Consider the following 16411-nt stretch of genomic DNA (forward strand, 5'->3'; position numbering starts at 1 on the left):
AGCTGAACATTAATTTCAATAAACACGTTTTTAATGAAAAACAAATTGTAGCCTACTTCACTAAAGTAAAAACTGGCTTCTGTTATTTTCAATTTACCACTGCTTCCCATTATACCACTGCTTAATAACAGGAAGAACATTTTATTAAGGGTTAGTGTTGAAGTTAAACGCGTTGGTGCTGCCTGTCTCCCTATCCCCACGCAGGAACATTACCCTGCTAACCTCCCCTATTCAGCCATCAGCGGAGATGATTCAACCACGAACAGCGACATGGATGAGAATAGGAAAGTGGAGGAGGCTGACGTAGAGGATGAAGACATGGATATTGCAGAGTGATTGTAAATAATGAATAGACTGTCAGTTACCTGAATAGGTTTTTCCTGGTATCTGCTGTAATATTGTGAGCTGTGTGTGTGTGTGTCGGGTTTACAGTCTACTTCAATTATATTCATCTGTGTTTTTACCTTTAATGTTTCCAAAGTGCAAAACAAAAACTACAACTGCAAAAGAGAAAAGGGAACCGATTATCAAGTGTAATAAAACTCTAAGATGTTATTTTTGTAATGATTTATCAATGGAAATTACAGAGGCATCGATACAGTACTGTATGTATTACAGCTGTTAAATAAAATAAAAAAAAGCATTCCTGTAGTGTTAGCTTTGAGCATTGTGGTTGTGTACCCAGCTACCTCCAGACCCTCATCTCTCCCTACACCCCCACTCGACCTCTCCGCTCCGTCTGCACTAGAAGACTGGCTCTACCTCCGCTACGCTCCCCTGCCTCCAGAGCCCGCTCCTTCTCCACCCTTGCTCCGCAGTGGTGGAATGACCTTCCTACAGATGTCAGGACTGCCCAGTCCCTGACCACATTCCGGCGCCTCCTTAAGACTCACCTCTTCAAACAGCACCTGTAGAACTCCTCTGTTGTATCCTGGGACACTATCACCCTTCATTTAAATGTGCTTTATTTTGCTCTTATCTGCCCCCTATTTTACTGCATTTAATCCTGTACTTCAGAATATTGTAATCTGCCAAGTGTTTAACCTGTAGTATTTTGTACTTAATCATATCCTGATGTAACTATCACTATTTAATCATATCCTGATGTAACTTTCACTATTATCTGCTGTATTATTGAATTGTGGTTTGTCACACTTGAACAAAAATGATTGTATTTCTTGCTCTTATTGTATGACTTGTATTGTAACACTTGAATGTATTTGTATTTGCTTGCGATTGTAAGTCGCCCTGGATAAGGGCGTCTGCTAAGAAATAAATAATAATAATAATAATAATTGTGTGCATGTTCAGAGTTGTTGTGTATACCCGCTGCCCCGGGAATGGACGCTCTGTCTGTGTGGAGCGGCTGAGACTCTGCTCAGGAGCACGCACACAAAATCCATCCGGGAACTCCGCCCTGCTGAAGACTAAGCCGTGTAGAGAGTGTTTTAATAACCCCTGCGCCCACACACCACCATGCAACCCCTGCACGCACACACCACCATGCAACCCCTGCACGCACACACCACCATGCAACCCCTGCACGCACACACCACCATGCAACCCCTGCACGCACACACCACCATGCAACCCCTGCAGGCACACACCACCATGCAACCCCTGCACGCACACACCACCATGCAACCCCTACACGCACACACCACCATGCAACCCTTGCACGCACACACCACCATGCAACCCCTGCACGCACACACCACCATGCAACCCCTGCACGCACACACCCACCATGCAACCCCTGCACGCACACACCACCATGCAACACCTGCACGCACACACCACCATGCAACCCCTGCACGCACACACCACCATGCAACCCCTGCACGCACACACCACCATGCAACCCCTGCACGCACACACCACCATGCAACCCCTGCACACACACACCACCATGCAACCCCTGCACGCACACACCACCATGCAACCCCTGCACGCACACACCACCATGCAACCCCTGCACGCACACACCACCATGCAACCCCAGTTTATGTTCAACTGAGCATGCATGACTTAGAAACTTGGCTGTCAGCTAAGCAGAATATCTCAAAAACTCTGGCCTGAATTCCTGGGGTACCGAGCTGCCTTCACACATATTACACAATATTCTAGTTAAGGGGGGAAATGAAAGGGCTTGGTGACCACACTTTATACCCTCCTTCTCCAGGCATCATACAAACCTTTGGTGATTAATACTGTTTGGAAAAGGGACTTATCCTTTGTAGATAAAGAAATATCTTGGGTCACAGTATGGAATAATATAAGGACAGCTTCTAAGAATCCTAATCATCAGCTTATCCACTTCAACTTTCTTCATAGAACATACTTAACCCCTCTCAAAAGATGTCATATGAAACTGGCCCCTACTCCCCTCTGCATGCTCTGTCCCCAGTGTACTGTAGGTACATTCTTACATATCGTGTGACGACACATTCATGTGACAGACATGGACCAATCAAAACGCGAGACTGTTGTGCGGTTCCATCCCAGAGAGCGGGTGTGCGTCATCATCCGGGAACTCCGAGCTGCTGACGCTTCAAACAGAGCGCGGCGTTTCTCAAACAGCGCGAGATAAACACCGAGCCGTGAGGAGGCGGGTTAATTATTATCATTATTATTATTTGTGTGTTTAGTTAAACGATATTACATACCCGTTTGTAAGGCGTGGACGAGACTAAAAGGTAAGTTACAGTATTATTCATTTTAATTGAAGGTTATTTGTTTGTGACGCTTTGTTTGTTAAATGAACAGGCGTGACGTCATCAACAACACCGAGTCCATTTAAAATATAACAATTTAATCAATAAAAAATAAGGTACCGACGTTTTTATGTTTAATATTAATGACAACGTGTTTGAGTCTTAGTGTGTTAGCTGGGTATTTACATTGAGGGGCAGGCGAACTACCGCTATACCATAGTGTGTGTACAACACTGATCAACGAGGGGCGCAAAAACTGACTCATATATATATATATATATAAAATTAGTGCCTTGCAAAAGTATTCAGACCCCTGACCAATTCTCTCATATTACTGAATTACAAATGGTACATTGAAATTTCGTTCTGTTTGATATTTTATTTTAAAACACTGAAACTCAAAATCAATTATTGTAAGGTAACACTGGTTTTATGTTGGGAAATATTTTTAAGAAAAATAAAAAACTGAAATATCTTGCTTGCATAAGTATTCAACCCCCACACATATATTTGGTAAAGCCACCTTTCGCTGCAGTAACAGCTTTAAGTCTTTTGGGGTAAGTATGTACCAGCTTTGCACACAGTGTCGCAGTGATTTTGGCCCATTCTTCTTGGCAGATTTGCTCCAGGTTGTTCAAGTTGGTTGGACGACGCTTGTGGACCGCAATTTTCAAATAGTGCCACAGATTCTCAATGGGATTGAGATCAGGACCTTGACTGGGCCACTGTAGGACATTCACCTTTTTGTTCTTGAGCCACTCCAATGTTGCTTTGGCCTTGTGCTTGGGATCATTGTCCTGCTGAAAGGTGAATTTCCTCCCAAGCTTCAGTTTTTAAGCGGACTGAAGCAGGTTCTCTTGCAGTATTTCCCTGTATTTTGCTCCATCCATTCTTCCTTCAATTTTAACAAGATGCCCAGTCCCTGCTGATGAGAAGCATCCCCACAGCATGAAGCTGCCACCACCATACTTCACTGTAGGGATGGTGTGTCTTGAGGCATGGGCAGTGTTAGGTCTGCGCCACACATAGCGCTTTGAGATTTGGCCAGAAAGCTCTATCTTGGTCTCGTCTGACCACAAAACCTTTTCCCACATCGCAGCTGGGTCACTCTCATGCTTTCTGGCAAACTCCAGACGTGCTTTCAGATGGTACTTTTTGAGTAACGGCTTCTTTCTTGCCACCTTCTCATACAGGCCAGTGTTATGCAGAGCTCTTGATATGGTTGACTGGTGCACCATTACTCCACTCCCTGCCACTGAACTCTGTAGCTCCTTCAAAGTGATTGTTGGCCTCTCTCTGGCTTCTCTCACAAGTCTCCTTCTTGTTTGAGCGCTGAGTTTTGAGGGACGGTCTTTTCTTGGCAGTGCCTGGGTGGTGTGATGCAGCTTCCACTTCCTGATTATTGATCCAACTGTGCTCACTGGGATAGCCAAACACTTGGATATTATTTTGTACCCTTTCCCTGATCTATGCATTTGTATTACTTTATCTCTAACTTCTATAGAATGCTCTTTGGTCTTCATTTTCCTTCAGATTCACAGCCTGACCAATGATCCTTCAACAGTGGGGTTTTTATCCAGAAAATGTGACAGCAACTTTAATGGTTCACAGGTGGAAGCCAATGGTAAGGTAATTGTGTCCTCGTTAGGGCAATTTCTTTCATCGGTGTAAACTGGGAGCTTCCACAGCACAAGGGTTGAATACTTATGCAAGCAAGATATTTCAGTTTATTTCTTAAAAATATTTCCCAACATAAAACCAATGACATCCTTACAATAATTGATTTTGAGTTTCAGTGTTTTAAAATAAAATATCAAATAGAACGAAATTTCAATGTACCATTTGTAATTCAGTAATATGAGAGAATTGGTCAGGGGTCTGAATACTTTTGCAAGGCACTGTATATGTGTGTATTATATGCACACATTATTATTTCAGCAAAAATAAACTGCCAGTACATTCTGGGACTTTCACATGTCTTCCACTATTCCACTTAGTACGATACTAAAATTCTTAGCAAGAGTTAAACTAAGTTAGTCCCGTACTTTGTATCCTCTAGAGGGCAGCAGCAGTTATTTTTGGCTTCAGTGCAATTGATACCTTTTTTAGTACGCAGCTGGGGACTAACTTCAGCCTCCAAGTTCGTTGCAATTGGTATCTAACTTGCGCACTAGTTTAGTACGGAGCTGCGTACTAACCACGGGATCATCCCCAGTTAGTACGCTGCTTTCAGTTCAGTGCAGTTGACCCACTGAGGATAAAGGGAACATTGACTGATTTTGCCAGAAAATGCCACGACAAAGATCCCACGTTGCAAATATATCAGCAAACGAGAGACTAAAAGATTTTCATTGCTTTGCTTTGAACACTGTGAAGGTGACGCCCGATGCGATCCACAGGGGAAATTCGACATTGACTTGTTTTGGTCATCGACAGCTGACCGTCTTCTTCATGTGAAAACATTAGCTTTCAGATACATCGATGCAGTAAATACAGCCGATGCCGAGCGCAGCACCTCGCTGTGGAATCTTGTCCTGTCCGATCGGAGGCGTTCTCTTTCGGAAGACAAACTGAAGGAGCTGGTGTTCCTTTATATCAATCATGGAATTTAGAAAAAAATCCATTGTTTTCTAGTTATTATTTTTCAACTTATGCTAGTATTTTCATATTCAGTATGAGAGAAGAACCCAATACAACTGCACAATAGTTTTGTTACTTTGCACACACTTGTACAGAGATACTGCATCATTTTGGATATTTTTTTTTTCTGTGCATAATTCCCTGGGGTGTAAGAGATTCGAAAGACTTTAAGAGAAGATTCAGGCAGTTGAGAGCATGAGAGTGCATTGTCAGATTGTGTGTGTGCTTTTCTTCTTTATTTAAAAGTGGTTTCTGTGAAGTGGTATGGTTTATATATTGCTTATGCTGCTTTAGTATTGACTTCAATATAATGCATACTGTATGTTTTCTAGGTTTGAAAGTGCTGTTGGAAAAGTTACTGAAGATTATTGTAGTTTAATTAGAATAAAAAAATAATAATCAGGAACCTTTTTGTGAGGATGTTATTAGAATAATCGTAACTGATAATCGATAATCAAATTGACTTGTAAAAGTGATAATGTCTCATCACTAATCCATGCCTCCGATATGATACGCTAGTCATTCACAATACAGATGCAGCTTCAAATAGCAGAGTGAAAAAATAAAAATGAATCTCTGTCAACTTTCCCCTGTGTAGTCAGTCTATATCAAAAAGTGTTCTCTTAGGAGGTATTCCTATATGCAGAGACTACTGGGTATGTTCCAAATCTGAAACAAATGTTAGAACATGTTGCTCGAAAGAAATCTGCAATAAATAATATATGGAATGGATACATTATGTAAACATTTCAACAGATAAAATCCTCTGGTATTATGAAGTCATTACAAGAAATTGTATGTCCCTTCAATAGTAAAGCCACCTCTGCTATTAAGGTCAGATTTTGTCGGCCCCTTGAATGGCCTTCATAACCCTGTATTTAAATAAATACATGCATTTGTTTTTCAGCTACTAAACAGAATCCCGTGTGCTGCCATGGACAGTGTGAAGATGGAATCTGTCCAGATTAAAGAGGAGTTCCTTGAACTTGTCCCCATTAGAGTGGAGTTCTCTGGGCTGGCTTCCCTCCCCATTAAACAGGAGCTCTGTGAGATGCAATGTGACAGCAGTCAGCCAGAGGACTCTGAGGTTAAAGCTGAGCACAATGAATTGGAGATCCCCCAGACAGAAGAACCCCTTCCTGTTAAACAAGAAGAGGTGCTGGAAACTGTCCGTATTAAATGGGAGCCCCCTGAAGTAGAGTTTGAGCACATGGAACCAGTGAAGGAAGAATCTGAGGACTTCAAACCAAACATCCCTGAGCTGGAGCCTGTACGCCTGCGGGAGTGTAGCGTGGTGCTGGAGAGAATCTGCGTGAGAGAGCAAGGCGCTGGAGAGGAAGGCTCTCCCAACAGCATGCAAGGAGGTGGAAAGGAAGACGGGCGCTCCCATTCAGAATGCAGTCTAGCAGGTGAGTGACTCCCAGTAGCTGTGACATTGTCATTCTAGATTGCGTGATATCCACAGTGTGGTTGAGAGGGAGGGAGGGAGGGAGCATGTAGGTTACATTACTAGCTGTTTGTTTTTTGTTGTACCACTCCAACCAGTTCAAGATAGGTCTCACTACTGGTGAACTTCAGATACAGATATAATGTAGTCATTGCTCGGGGAGTTGGGGGAATTATACCAAGGGGGAGAAACACTAAAGTACTGTATATATCATTATAAATGTTCAGTGCAACCGTATATGTATATTTTTGTAAATGCGTAAAGTAATGCTAATTAAAGATATATTTGTAGCATGTGTTAGAGGAAATAGACCTGAAACATTACAGGAGGTCTTGGAAGGCAGATTTTGATCCCAGGGCTCGGTTTTACCAGCATCAGTCTTTACTGACTGCTTTTACACATAAAGTAAAGGATTTGTTTATTTGTTTTTTTAAAGCTGTTGTAACCTATTGCAAGCCCCCACAGCTGAAATTCACATGTTTTAATCAAATCCACCACCTGCCCTAAGTGAGGGATGGAAATAAGACTCCTGTTGCATAGCAGATTCACCTTTTCCAGGTTTTAAAATGAGCCTGATTAGCCCCAATGAATAGGTAACAAGCACAGGTGTGTCTTATTAAACTGCTAGTAAAACCAGGAAGGGATCAAACTGCTATGCAGAGGGGGGGCTTATTTCCATCCCTGCCTAAGCCAACAAGCAGTCCCTCTTACTTTCTTTCCTGTTCATATTTTCCAGGTTCCAGTCCAGCAGCTAAAGCGAGGGCGGGCGGTGGAGAATATCCTGACTGTGGGAAAGGTTTCACTCAGTTAGGAAACCTGAAAAATCACAAGCGAACTCACACAGGAGAGAAACCGTATCACTGCTCTGATTGTGGGAAGAGTTTCAGTAGGTCAGGAGACATGAAAGCACACCAGCGAACTCACACAGGAGAAAAACCGTATCGCTGCTCTGACTGTGGGAAGAGTTTCAGTCAGTCAAACAGCCTTGTTTCACACCAGCGAATTCACACAGGAGAGAAACCGTATCGCTGCTCTGACTGTGGGAAGAGTTTCAGTTACTCAGGAGACTTGAAAGCACACCAGCGAACTCACACAGGAGAGAAACCGTATCGCTGCTCTGACTGTGGGAAGAGTTTCAGTCAGTCAAACAACCTTGTTTTACACCAGCGAATTCACACAGGAGAGAAACCGTATCGCTGCTCTGACTGTGGGAAGAGTTTCAGACAGCCAGGAACTCTGAAAGCACACCAGCGAACTCACACAGGAGAGAAACCGTATTGGTGCTCTGACTGTGGGAAGAGTTTCAGTCGGTCAAACAGCCTTGTTTTACACCAGCGAACTCACACAGGAGAGAAACCGTATCGCTGCTCTGACTGTGGAAAGAGTTTCAGTCGGTCAAAAGGCCTTGTTTCACACCAGCGAATTCACACAGGAGAGAAACCGTATCACTGCTCTGACTGTGGGAAGAGTTTCAGTCAGTCAAACAACCTTGTTTTACACCAGCGAATTCACACAGGAGAGAAACCGTATCGCTGCTCTGAATGTGGGAGGAGTTTCAGTCAGCCAGGAACTCTGAAAGCACACCAGCGAACTCACACAGGAGAGAAACCGTATCGCTGATCTGACTGTGGGAAGAGTTTCAGTTACTCAGGAGACATGAAAGCACACCAGCGAATTCACACAGGAGAGAAACCGTATTCCTTCTCTGACTGTGGGAAGAGTTTCAGTCAGTCAAACAACCTTGTTTAACACCAGCGAATTCACACAGGAGAGAAACCTTAAAGACTATGTTAATTGGGACTGTTCTATCATGAAGAAAAAAATGTTAACCTTGCATCATGAATTTGAAACAAAAACACTTTGGAAATGTGAAGAATCACCAAGTTCTCAAAAGTTCCCAGCCATTTAAAGTAGAGATATCAAAAACACAAGACAAGTTTCAAGAAACCTTTGGGGCAACCTTGCTCAGCAGAAAGCAAATGGGCACAACTGTAAAACCGATGAGGTCCAAGGTTGCCCCAGTTGTTTCTTCTAACTTGTATCAAAAACACGGCTTAACTTGGAAGAAACAATTGGGGCAACCTTGGCCAGCACCAAGCAAACAGGCACAACTATCAAAGAGGTGGGGGCCAAGGTTGCCCCAATTTCACAACTAACACATTTCTCAGTTTTAATTCAGAAATCAATTGTTTCTCCTAACTTGGCTTGTGTGTTTCATGCATTTGATCGGCTTTTACTGTGTCTGAAAAACACAAGCCAAGTTACTAGAAACAATTGATTTCTGAATTAAAAATGAGAAATGTGTTAGTTGTGAAATTAATCAATTAATTATACAACACAATAGTAAGCAATGCTAAAACAACACCTATGTCTAACTTGTATTTAAATTAGCAAAATGTACTTTTTAAAGGTTGTTGTATCAAATTGAGTTCTATCGCTCTGCCTCTGTGAGTCGTTGTCAGTGCTGGAGCCTTCATCATGTGACGCAGCACCCAGGCAGACTCTGCATTCAGAGGATATAGAGGACTGCTGGGAAAGAGCCTTTTAGGTAGTGAAAAAAAACATGAAAATAAAAAGTCACAACTAATCATGCATTTTTTAAAATGATCTAATGTGCAATAAATTATATTTTTTAGATGTGTTTATTATTTTTATTTGTCATTATTTGTGTGTTTTAATGCTGCACAGAATTCCTGTTGTTTAGCAAGATACTGGTTAATCTTCCCCTCTAGTTCCAGCTAGCACACAGCTCTCCTGGGTATTGCAACACTTCAGCATGTTTAGAGCTCGAATGCAGTACAGGGAGCTCCTCTTTAACTCTCTGAGGCTCCAGCCAAAACAACCACACGCAGGCTGCTCTTAATATAAGCTTATCCTCACCGCTCATTGGTCAGGCTAGAGTAGGTGATTTGCATAACTTTCCACCACTCGCACAGCAGAGCGAGCCCGCAGGGGGCGGTGCACACACACACACGCACACACACACACAGGAAAACAACAGGCAGCAGCTCATACACAGACGTTAGATGTAATTTTTTGTTCGTTTGAAAATGTTTAATTAATTTTAACAGTAAAAAGTGAGCTGAGGAAACAGTGTGAAACCAGCAAGTTATTTTATTAGCTGCAAGTGCAGCATTTCTGCTTCTGTGCTTCTGGCAGCATTTACAAGTGCTGGAACCAGGCAAGCGCAGAGATGCAGACAGAGGGAGAAGGGAGTGACGTCACATCCGCAGACTGACCGCCGAACGGGGCTGGCCACAAACAACACAAGGAGAACACGTGCAAGGGAGGCAGCCGGGGACACAAGAGACAAGCAAACACAACACACGTGTGCAACCGCACACACACACAAAACAACAACACAATAAACAAACAATTCAAAAAATAAATTGTACAAGCCCTGCAAGGGCTGATGGGAATCCAGTCCCCTGGTTCTACTTCAACCATTTACGTTTGAACAACTAAAGTAAATTTGAATGTTCAACTAACTTAAAATGGACCAGTGTTATAAATACAATTTGAATTAGTAAGTGAATGCAACTTGATTAAATTTATTTAGAGTGACTTTGGGGGTTACATTGTGTGTGTGTATATATATATATATATAAAAATAAATATATATATTGGTTAATTTGTGCCAGGGCTGGCTGGGACTCAGCCCGGCACCTCTAGGCTTGACGAGGCATAGCGCCGGCACCTCTTCAGCTATGAGATTTAAAAATGTCATAACATGTTTTGCTCTCAAATGCGTTGTCTTCCAATTCTCAACAGAGTTCCATCCTTTCTGCACGTTCTTGCGTGCGCTAAAAAGAGACAGCGCTGTCGCGTTACCATTTCAGCTGCGTGCTATAAACATGACACTGGCTGTGATAGGACTGCCACGCTCGTGTGTCGTTTGTTAAACACAAATAAGCTTACCTGATTTGAAAAACGTCTTGAACGATTAAAGCAAATTCCACACTACTGGGTTTGATTGAATGAGTCGCCCACAACAAGCTTCAATATGAAAGCTGAACATTAATTTCAATAAACACGTTTTTAATGAAAAACAAATTGTAGCCTACTTCACTATAGTAAAAACTGGCTTCTGTTATTTTCAATTTACCACTGCTTCCCATTATACCACTGCTTAATAACAGGAAGAACATTTTATTAAGGGTTAGTGTTGAAGTTAAACGCGTTGGTGCTGCCTGTCTCCCTATCCCCACGCAGGAACATTATCCTGCTAACCTCCCCTATTCAGCCATCAGCGGAGATGATTCAACCACGAACAGCGACATGGATGAGAATAGGAAAGTGGAGGAGGCTGACGTACAGGATGAAGACATGGATATTGCAGAGTGATTGTAAATAATGAATAGACTGTCAGTTACCTGAATAGGTTTTTCCTGGTATCTACTGTAATATTGTGAGCTGTGTGTGTGTGTGCCGGGTTTACAGTCTACTTCAATTATATTCATCTGTGTTTTTTACTTTCATGTTTCCAATGTGCAAAACAAAAACTACAACTGCAAAAGAGAAAAGGGAACCGATTATCAAGTGTAATAAAACTCTAAGATGTTATTTTTGTAATGATTTATCAATGGAAATTACAGAGGCATTGATACAGTACTGTATGAATTACAACCGTTAAATATAAAAAGGATGTGAACTCTTTCTTGTGTTAGTTTTGAATGGACGCTGCGCCTCTATGGAGCTCGATGGAGCAGCTGAGACTCAGCTTAAAAGCATAAAAGGAAGGTTTTATCATAATATCCAGAAAGAGGTGAATAAAGAGTTGTGAAGGAAAGAGGAAAGAGCGTTGGATAGGTTAAGGATTGGGCAGAGTTCATTAAATGAACATCTTTTAAGACTGGAGAAACATGAAGATGGAAAGTGTGAACAATGTAAAGTAGCTGAAACAGTAGAACAGTATTTATTAAAGTGTGAGAAATATGAGGAGCAGAGAAGGAAAATGGAGAGGAGGCTGAGAGAAATGGAGGTATATGAAGTCAATATAAAGAACTTGCTAGGGAAAGAGGACGGGAGACTGAATAGAGAAAGGATACTGACGAAATATATAAAGGAAACAGGAAAAGAAGGAAAGTTATAATAAATAAAGATGACAGAAAAATAAAGTAAAACAAAGACACACAAAGGAGTACAGATGGAGGGCGCTCATCATCTAATATAATAGATGGGATGCGTCCTATAGATTAACCAGAAGAAGAGCCTCCGCCTCGGAGCATGCGCACAAACTGCATCCGGGAACGCGGCGCTGCTGGCGTTTCAAACACACAGCAGGAGGTAAACACGGAGCCCTGCGGAGGATTTTATATTTGTGTGTTTAGTTAAACGATATTACATACCCGTTTGTAAGGCGTGGACGAGACTAAAAGGTAAGTTACAGTATTATTCATTTTAATTGAAGGTTATTTGTTTGTGACGCTTTGTTTGTTAAATGAACAGGCGTGACGTCATCAACAACACCGAGTCCATTTAAAATATAACAATTAAACTAAAATATAACAATTTAATCAATAAAAAATAAGCTACCGACGTTTTTATCTCCGTGAAGCTAGCAACAACTTCACTTCCGGCGTATGCTACTTCCGCATCTCGATGTCGAAACCGGCTGTTTTTTTCCAAAATAAAAGTCCCTCCATCCTGTCACTCTCATATAACGACTGAAAGAGACAGTAAAAGCAGCAGCAAGAAGTATACATTGCTCATCATGCATTATTCATTTAATTATTAATATTATTAATGACCAAAGTCTCCTGTATTTATTTATATATATATATATATATATATATATATATATATATATATATATATATTATATAATATATTAGTTGTTTTTGCATATACTGTATAAATTACTGTAACCTATAAATGCAAAAACAAGATGATAAATGATCATTTATTAGGCTTAATATATGTTAACAGAGACCAAGACTTCAACACCAGGTAATTTATTATTTATTAATTGATTTTGCTCTGTAGGAATGAGAGAGGCTACTTCTGAAATAATAATAATTTGGGAGTCACTGCCTTAAACAATGTAATAATAATCTTGAGTTGTATAGTGCAATCAATGTGTAATACAGTGGCTCAAAGCGCTTTACAAGCAGAATCCAGCAGAGTGAAGTACAGAAACATACAGTACAATTATTAAAAGCAGCCCAAAGCACTTGGTAAGCAGAATACAGAATAAAATACAGAAATAGAAAAAAGTACTATTAATAATAAAAAATATATATAAAAACGCTTTTAAACAAGATTTATTATTATTATTATTATTATTATTATTTATTTCTTAGCAGACACTCTTATCCAGGGCGACTTACAATTGTTACAAGATATCATATTATTTCACATATCCTGTTATTAAAAGTGCATTCACTTAAATAAACTGATTAAAATGAAAATAATGTAGAAGCTTATTGTATTGTAAGCAATGGATTCTGCATTATACGGCAGTGGTTCACACCACAGACCAAGAAAGTGCTCCACATCACTCAGTGGGTACCAGCACAAAACCATTTTTGCTGGTGATGCTGGAGCAAATAAAAAGATCATTTTCTTTTTAGTGTTGATGTGTTTTTTTAAGCCATCTCATTCAAGTTTGTACCTTTAATGACTGCTGGTGTAGACCCCCATACTAATGGAAATAAGTTGTGTCTTATAGGATTCTGTTAACACATACTAAGGTATGCTGTGAATGAGTACAAACATACAGTGTAGCTGTTCAAATGAAAACACGAAAATAATCTATGTGACTTACATACCTTCAGAAATGCATTGCTAATAATGTATTATCTATGTGTTTAAATCTCTTTTTAGTTTGTGATGGTACTTGGCAACTAGAGAGTTGTGTATTTCAGCCATTCCTGAAAAAATTAAGGATTGTAACTCAGTAAAAGGGGGTTCAAATGTAATGACCAGACTTGTAGTGAATAGAAAATAGGGTTGGTTGTGCCAGATTTACGTCCCTGCTATTGTTGCTGGGGTTTTAGTAGTGCTCGGGTGCTGAAAACATGACATTTTAGCTGGTATGTTGTGTATTTCAGTCAGTCCTAAAAATTGAAATGTGTTTGTTTTTTTATTGCTTTGATTAACATCATGAATGGCATTTGCAATTACTGTATAATCTAATGGATTTGCTTTTTTTCCTTTATGTTTTTTGTGTTTGGTTGTGGTTGGACTTCCTCCCTTAAGTTTAGTAATATTCAGTGTAATATTTAGTGTATTCATCACACCTGCACCTGCAGTCCTACCTCTCTCCTGTAGTCTTACTTCCATGCTTCACACCTGTAGTCTTACCTCCCTCCTTCACCTGAGCTGTAGTCCTACCTACCTCCTTCTCCATCACCTCACCTGTAATCAGCCCTACTTCCTTTAGACACCTTTTTTTAAGACCGTTCACCCTTCACTTTTTTGTTATATACAATCCACATCAATGTAATGTAATGCACATTGAGGAAATGTAATTCAGATAATAGCACAGAACTGACAATCACTCAGATTGTTTTGCATATTTTATTGTCTAATGCCAAAGAACAACAATTAAAACAACACAAATGAAGTTTTAATACTTACAGACATCATCTCCAGGAATAGCTCCTCCGCTGCCTTCTCGGTGGTAGCGTGCTTCACCTCGGCCCACTGGAAAGGATCAGATCTGCTGATCACTGGTGCTGACCCTCTCACAACCACACGTGGAGTGAGGCCAGGTTTACTGCTCTGCAAACCTGTTGATCACTGGTGCTGACCCTCTCACAACCACACGTGGAGTGAGGCCAGGTTTACTGCTCTGCAAACCTGCTGATCGCTGGTGCTGACCCTCTCACAACCACACGTGGAGTGAGGCCAGGTTTACTGCTCTGCAAACCTGTTGATCACTGGTGCTGACCCTCTCACAACCACACGTGGAGTGAGGCCAGGTTTACTGCTCTGCAAACCTGCTGATCGCTGGTGCTGACCCTCTCACAACCACACGTGGAGTGAGGCCAGGTTTACTGCTCTGCAAACCTGTTGATCACTGGTGCTGACCCTCTCACAACCACACGTGGAGTGAGGCCAGGTTTACTGCTCTGCAAACCTGTTGATCACTGGTGCTGACCCTCTCACAATCACACGTGGAGTGAGGCCAGGTTTACTGCTCTGCAAACCTGCTGATCGCTGGTGCTGACCCTCTCACAACCACACGTGGAGTGAGGCCAGGTTTACTGCTCTGCAAACCTGCTGATCACTGGTGCTGACGCTCTCACAACCACACGTGGAGTGAGGCCAGGTTTACTGTTCTGCAAACCTGCTGATCGCTGGTGCTGACCCTCTCACAACCACACGTGGAGTGAGGCCAGGCTTACTGCTCTGCAAACCTGCTGATCGCTGGTGCTGACCCTCTCACAACCACACGTGGAGTGAGGCCAGGCTTACTGCTCTGCAAACCTGCTGATCGCTGGTGCTGACCCTCTCACAACCACACGTGGAGTGAGGCCAGGCTTACTGCTCTGCAAACCTGCTGATCGCTGGTGCTGACCCTCTCACAACCACACGTGGAGTGAGGCCAGGTTTACTGCTCTGCAAACCTGCTGACCGCTGGTGCTGACCCTCTCACAACCACACGTGGAGTGAGGCCAGGTTTACTGCTCTGCAAACCTGCTGATCACTGGTGCTGACCCTCTCACAACCACACGTGGAGTGAGGCCAGGTTTACTGCTCTGCAAACCTGCTGATCACTGGTGCTGACCCTCTCACAACCACACGTGGAGTGAGGCCAGGTTTACTGCTCTGCTGATCGCTGGTGCTGACCCTCTCACAACCACACGTGGAGTGAGGCCAGGTTTACTGCTCTGCAAACCTGCTGATCACTGGTGCTGACCCTCTCACAACCACACGTGGAGTGAGGCCAGGTTTACTGCTCTGCAAACCTGCTGATCACTGGTGCTGACCCTCTCACAACCACACGTGGAGTGAGGTCAGGTTTACTGCTCTGCAAACCTGCTGATCGCTGGTGCTGACCCTCTCACAACCACACGTGGAGTGAGGCCAGGTTTACTGCTCTGCAAACCTGCTGATCACTAGTGCTGACCCTCTCACAACCACACGTGGAGTGAGGCCAGGTTTACTGCTCTGCAAACCTGCTGATCACTGGTGCTGACCCTCTCACAACCACACGTGGAGCGAGGCCAGGTTTACTGCTCTGCAAACCTGCTGATCACTGGTGCTGACCCTCTCACAACCACACATGGAGTGAGGCCAGGTTTACTGCTCTGCAAACCTGTTGTTGCTGGTTTGGTCTCTTGTGCAGTAAACAGTAAGCTGCACACCACATGAGCTGTGCAAGGAGAGGCATGCCACAGTCATCACTGAGATGTACACCATCAGTACACCACAGATCTGAGCATGTGACGGGGAAGTGTTCAGATATTGAGAGGTATCGGACCTTCATGCACAGCCATGGTATTCCTGGCACAACAGATCTTAAAGCCCAAGGTCAACGATAAGCTGGGTCAGAAAATCTAATACTACCAACAGGGAGCTTAAACAGGGTTACAATAACATACAAGGAATAAAAAATCCCTATTGTTTTCAGTTACAATCATTATTTTATTTTTGAGTGAAT

At 42.3% G+C, this 16411-nt stretch overlaps 1 pseudogene; it reads left to right on the plus strand.

The window, feature by feature from the left end:
- Window positions 1-2522: 2522 nt before the first annotated feature.
- Window positions 2523-16411, plus strand: part of LOC131696754 (zinc finger protein 850-like) — a 42653-nt pseudogene continuing 28764 nt past the window's right edge.

This window comes from Acipenser ruthenus, chromosome 41 (genome assembly GCF_902713425.1).
Source record: "Acipenser ruthenus chromosome 41, fAciRut3.2 maternal haplotype, whole genome shotgun sequence".
Lineage (NCBI taxonomy): Eukaryota > Metazoa > Chordata > Actinopteri > Acipenseriformes > Acipenseridae > Acipenser > Acipenser ruthenus.